The sequence below is a fragment of the Manacus vitellinus genome, unplaced genomic scaffold (genome assembly GCF_001715985.3).
Source record: "Manacus vitellinus isolate BGI_N305 unplaced genomic scaffold, ASM171598v3 scaffold_28_pilon, whole genome shotgun sequence".
NCBI classification, from domain to species: Eukaryota; Metazoa; Chordata; class Aves; order Passeriformes; family Pipridae; genus Manacus; species Manacus vitellinus.
The window spans coordinates 6,986,284-6,992,550 of NW_021940122.1; the positions used below are offsets into that span (position 1 = coordinate 6,986,284).

Consider the following 6,267-nt stretch of genomic DNA (forward strand, 5'->3'; position numbering starts at 1 on the left):
TTTTTGGTACAGCCAGGTAATAGTAGCTCTCCTAATAAGTGTTTGTTTGACCAGAGAGATTGTAAGGTGCCAAACGTAATTCAACTTAAAATTCAGCTTCCGAAAGGAAACCACCCCAGATGCAGTGGAAAGTATGTCCTTAAATATCTCATTAGCCAACAAACATCTCACTGGCTGCATTTGCGCTGCCTCTGTGGCACCATCTGGTTACTTGATAATTTCAGGCCTTCCGCAGCTCATCATGCTGACTGGTGTGCTCCACGCTAGAAGAAGTCTTCCTGAGTTGGATACTCTGTCCTTCTCCCTTAGCTGTACCAGAAAACCCCAGGTGATTCCTTATCTCCTTTGACCCAGCTGAAGCTTAGGTAAACTAGTACTGCACAGCACCTCTGTGGGTAAGACCTATCTTGCAGCTGCTCACAGGAACAGCCCCTCTGTATTTGGCAAGGTGTCCGACCGTGAAGATTTGGAGGGGTGAGAGATGGTGGGTAGAAGTACCTTGTTTTCCCCGAGTCTCTCCAACTGGCGCTCTTCCAGCAGGCCGGCTGGTGGCACTGTTAATCAGCTGCAGCAGCGCACGGTGCTTCTCGAGCCTGGAAAAAGGCTCCCTCTTTGCCAGCATTGAAACACCAATTATGCTTTTCTCTTTGGCAGCTTGACTGAACACATAATTTCAGTCTGCAGACTCAAGACTCTGTTCCTCTACCTCTTCTTCTTCCTGTGTATGTATTGTCCTTCTTTGAAAGGTTTAATTCCCAAGAGTTCCAGTGTGTGCAGTCTTGTTCCTCAGCTTCACACACACTTAAGGCCAAATTCTAGCTCACCTACAGGTTCTCTGCCCTCCATGCAGTTACACTTGGGCAGGATTTGTCTCGTGGCTGAGTCCCCCAGAAGAGATTGAAGTAGTGTCTCTGCCACCACTATGGCCAAGTATTCCTGTTTGAGGCCTCATGCTTTCCTTTGTTTCAACAAGATGAGGCTCAGCCTCTGTCCCGTGCCACTCACCCTGGTATGACTCTGACTGGAGTTATAAAGGAGAGGAGGGCATGACTACCTGCCTTTTAATGTCCCTTACCCCTAAAGATAAGGTCTGTAGGGGGCTGCAAGGTACCTGGCACACAGAGAAAAGTCATGGTATGTGATAGATTTTAGCCCTCTAACTCAGGGGCAAGTCAAACAAAATACATTCTTTTTTCCTCCCTTGTCCTCTTTGACTGTACAGATGAAATCTAGATTATTTTTCCATTTAAATTGATTTAGGAAATTATTCTGGAGTATGGGGATTTTGTTGTGGGTTTTTAAACAATAATCTTTAATATTCTTTAAATTGCCAAACCCAAAGAAAAGCTCTACTTCTCTCTGCTTTGAAATGGAAGTGAGATTGCAGTAGAATCCTGAATTGGACTTAGCAGAATCTCAGCCAAGTGAGGTTTTTCTAGTGTTTGCTACGCACCACCATTTCTCTTTATCTGGGCAAAAATCGTGTATTTCAGAAAATTAATTCCATAAGGGGCTCAGTAGCTTTTACAGAAGTTGCTATACAAAATAAATGTGTCATACTGTTTCTTCAGCTGTGCAGTACTACGCATTTTCCCTTTCTAAATAGCAACCATTCCAAAAGGGAAGGAAGGTGTTCTTTTGTAGTCATGTCCCTCTGGCCTCTCTCTTCCTCTGAACGAGATTATCTGCAGCATAAGAGAAATGTGGCTCCTTGTGCATATCTGTCATTGCACGTTTACTTAAACTTTAGATGTGTGCTGCTAGATTGAGGTCAGCAGCAAAGAGAAAGATCATGCACAGTTCAGATTGGCTTTACAAGCAGTTTCATCAGATAGGACCTATGAAGTGGCATCCAGTCTCAGGAAAAACTTTGCACCCCATGCTCGAGGCTCCAGCTGATGCTATATAAAAGCAGGCTGTAATTCAGAGTGACATTTATACTTGTGCTGGCTCAGCTCATGCTTATATTTCTTGACAAAGCACTGCCTCTGATTCTCAGGGCATTGTACACACAAGTTCTGTCTTTGGTGAGGAATCTCTGTGGCCTGCAACTTAAAAATGATCTTTTCGTTCTACTCAGGAAACAGTATAAACCATACCAAACTGAGAAACCAATCAGCTTTCATGGACATGTGTAGATATGTGATTTTGTCACTGAATTTTGTCACTGACAAAAATTATCTGGATATGTCACTGTGTTTTGGGGAAGGTGGAGCCTGGATTTTGAGGGAAAAAAGGGAAAGACTGGATTCCAAGGTGATGGAGAAAATCTACAGCAAATTTGACCTCAGTATCTTAACAAAAATACTGTATGTATGTGTCTCCAAAAAAAGCAGAATCAGGCCCACAAAAATTATCAGTAGAAAAATATAAGGGTAAGCATATGGATTTATTTAAAAATAAGTGAATGTAAGGTCCTGGAGGAAAAAGGAAAGCAAACTTTTGAGCCAAGAGATGATTTGAAAGTGTAAGCTACATGTCAAGTTGTGTGAAAACTCCCATACCTTTACAATATATGATCCTAGAAGAGAGAATTTAGCTATAATCATTGGGTAGCAGGTTGATCGTGCACTGTGATCAGTAAATCAAAATATAAAACAGGGTGATTCAAAACTTTAAGGAATTTGCTATAAGAAGGGATAATGTCCACATTTCAGAAAGTGCCTCTTCTAGAGGATCCAAGATAACCTGTGTTCAACACAGCTGTGACCAAACATCCATCTCTCCCTGTTTTTCTGTACAACTCATGCTTTTCAGAGTGAAAAATACAAGCCTGCAGAATGCAGTAGCTGGATTAGTAGAATTGCATACGGATGTTTCCTCTAAAAAGCAGATGCCTTTATCATTTTGAATATCCTGCATGAATGAGTCAGTGAGTTTTTTTCATGTGGGACCAAACCATCCACCCATCTTGGCCCTGGTCAGATAGTATTGCACTTGTGGGAAGGCACCTAGAATCTTCAGAAAATGTGATATGGACAAAAACTGTCTGGATCCTCGTGGAAAAGAATGTTCCTGATTGCACTTGTATAATCTCCCTGTGGGTTTCTTCAAAGCTAAGGACACAAACAATCCCCTCAAGGAGCCATATGAAATGAGAATGTTAGTCATGTTACTGTTGAAAAAAACAAGCCAAAGGAGAGTTAAGGGAAGTCAGAAGTTGCTTCTTGTAAAATCTGAAAAAGTCTCAGTTTTTGCTGGCTTAAGCAGAAAATAATTATTTTATTGACTTATTTATTGAAGTAAGTGCAGGGACATCTACTAGCCTTCCTCTGCTACTTCCGCTGAACTTGAGGTTACAGCATTGGCATTCACATGATAAGGAATTTTTTTTTTCATAGAAGAGAGACAAATTAGGAACAAATCAAAGGTATTTATGATCTCATGCAAGTCCACTGAGAAAAGGATGAAGAATCTGACAGCATGTCCCTTTTCTTGTGTGCCACTTCATGAAACAGATCAAGCTTGGGCCAGGCTTCATATGAGCGTCCTACCTTCTCATCTACCTGTGTGTGCATCTAAGATCGTGCCATAAAGCAGTGCTGGTCCATCTACTTGACCACTTACAGATCCTTCCTAATACATCTCCTGGCCACTATGCCAGCAGGAATGGGAAAAAACGAAAACAGAAGGGAACTGAGCAGTGAAGGTGTCTTGCATTACAAGCAGACAGAGCACACTCTGGACCAGAGACTACATGTGACATGGACATATTGGAGTGAGTCCACTAACATGATTTGGGGATTGGAACATCCAACACACAAAGAGCTGGGATTTTTCAGCCTTGAGAAGAGGTTTCAGAGTGGAATCAGTGTGTGTAAATGTGTATCAACATGTATAAATACCAATTGGAAAGGGGTGAAAAAACAGAACCAGACTCTTCTCAGTGGCATGTGGTGAAAAGAAAAGAGGGAACAGGTACAAACTGAAATGTGTGAAATTACTTTTAAACATGAGAAAAAATCATTTTTACTATGCATATGTTAAACACTGGAACATGGTGCCCAGGGAGGTTGTGGACTCTGCCTTTGGACATGTTCAAAACTCCGTTTGGCACAGCCCTGAGCAATCTGCTTTAGTTGACCTTGTTCTGAGTGGGGACACTGGACCACCACATTCCAACTTAAACAATTCTTTATGAATGAATCTATGAGATCCATTCTGGGTACCTTAAAAAAAAAGCCTAAGTAACTCTAATCTTACCTATTCAATAGTGTACAGGAGCATAGCACTTCACAAATTTCTGAACTATGACCCTACCACACAAGTAGCTTGACTCATATGTAACATTTCCTCATGTCTCAGAGGTTTAAATAGATGATGACAGATAAGCATGTAACAGCATCTTAGACTCTGTCCCAGAGCCCATCTTCAGTGTATTCCTCCTTTGCCAGTTTTCTGGGCAGTAGCTTGACCTGGTTGGATGTAAGTGGGCTTCATGAATAAGTCTATCGGGTTTCTGCACCAGATGGTGCATGAGTGCTGGTCTTCACTGAGGTTTGTATACATCCCCAGCTTAGATCTCTTAGCAATCTCCTTTCTGTGGGGTACTGCAACAAGTCCTGTTGCTGTAGACCATGAAACTAGTATTTAGAAAGTCTCTCAAACCTTCTTGAGCAGCTGCTGGGGCAACATAGTAGGAGAAGAAATAGAGTTTCTTAGTTGCTTTCAAAGAAGTCTAGTAAAGACCTTTGATAAAGGCCCCTTTCCCTTGTTGAAGTTTTCCCCTGAATTTCCATAGCCTTTTAGGTATGGCAGTACCTCCATTTGTCCTCTTCCCCACACGGCACAGGTAAAACCTTGTTCCTTGTACAGTCGCTCCCCTGCACCAGATGCATGGCCTGCATAAACTGTACGCTGTTGGCTTTTGTCACATTCCCCCACCTCTGGGCAGGGTTAAATAAGCAAGGCCATTGTGACAGTCTAGGTGTGGAGCCATTAGCAGGCAGTGAAGCTGAGAGGCAGCTTTCAACAGGGTATCAGACACTTCCCAGGGCAGAGCCAGTGCCTGGAATGCAGCAGAGTACTCAGGCCTTGGGCAAGTTTAGACACATGTTGATGCATAATACAAGATGGAGCCTATCACTTGATATCAGACTCTTCCAGTCAGTCACCAGGTTGGGTAAACATGTATGCCATGCAAAATAGGAGGTAATGTAACTACCAAATCAGAGTGATATGGAAAGGTTTTTTTAATTCCTGGTTGACTGTTCCATTGTAAAGTCATTCTATGGGGCATGCATGTTGAATAAGGGACAAGCACCACAAATAAAACCATGACATTGTTTTGGAAAAACAGAACGAGGGCAAAGTGAAGAGGAAAAGTAAAAGATGCCATCTACAGAAGCCACAATAATGCAACACAGAAACTATCTGCTAGGAATAACTTTAGTTTCTTCTGCATTTGTTCCATTTATGACCTGGGTAGTTCAAAGTGTTGGACTGGAATCTAGGAGGTCTAGATTTTTTTCATACATTCCCACCTGCTGGTTCATTGTACAGCCCAAAAACTTAAATATTTTTAAAGGGTAAGGCAACCCAAAGGTGAAATGAAAAAGGAGCAACATTTACATACTTGCATTGACATACAACCCTCCTGTTTCCTTCCCACCTGCCCAGAGCAAGTGTGTAAGGAATTTGGTGCCCAGGGCAGGCTTCAAGCAAACCAGGCCCTTCTCCCTGGGAAGGGCAGGAGGTCCTTCCTCATTGCAGACCTGTTGTGACCAGGGGCAAAGCACACTGCAGCTGCAGGTTATGGGTGGAGGAAGAGACCAAACCGTCCCGAAGGCTAGGCATTACAGTGCCTAGCAACACACTCAGCCTTGGAGGAAACCCAAGAACACAGTTGTCCTGGGTGGGAGAGCTCGAAGGGACTGGTCTCTTTGCTGGAGGACAGGGTGATAGCCTAAGGACAGAAGGGGGGCAAGGCTGGGTGCAGGAGAGCTGTAGAGCCTCGGGGGGACTGGGGGGGCTCTGGAACCGGGCACCTGGAGCAGGAAGAGGGGCGATGGGGAAGAGGGGCAGCGGCAGATGCGACGGAGGGTGCGTATAACCCGAGATGCAGAGGAGGCTGAACTAGAGCGAGAGGTTCAAGGGTCAAGTAAGGCCTCGGGGAGTGAGTAGCGGGTCGTGCCGCAGGTCCCCCCCAGGGACGGCTGAAGCAGGGGCCGGCTGGGGAACGCCGCAGCCCGGGTGTGATGAGCGCCAGCCTGGGTAGTACCGAGCTCGGATCCCGGTGGGAGCGACGACGGGCGCTTCCCGCGGAGG

At 44.3% G+C, this 6,267-nt stretch overlaps 1 protein-coding gene across 2 annotated transcripts in view; it reads left to right on the top strand.

Annotated features, from left to right (window-relative positions):
• Positions 1–5,042: 5,042 nt before the first annotated feature.
• Positions 5,043–6,267, top strand: part of VANGL1 (VANGL planar cell polarity protein 1) — a 48,184-nt gene continuing 46,959 nt past the window's right edge. Inside the window, exon 1 of one of the 2 annotated variants that reach the window (XM_018074706.2) lies at positions 5,043–5,151. The gene's annotated coding sequence lies outside the window, so the exon portion shown is untranslated. Of the gene's footprint in view, positions 5,152–6,192; positions 6,214–6,267 lie in introns of those variants that run through there. The other variant, XM_029960695.1, reaches the window with a different exon arrangement.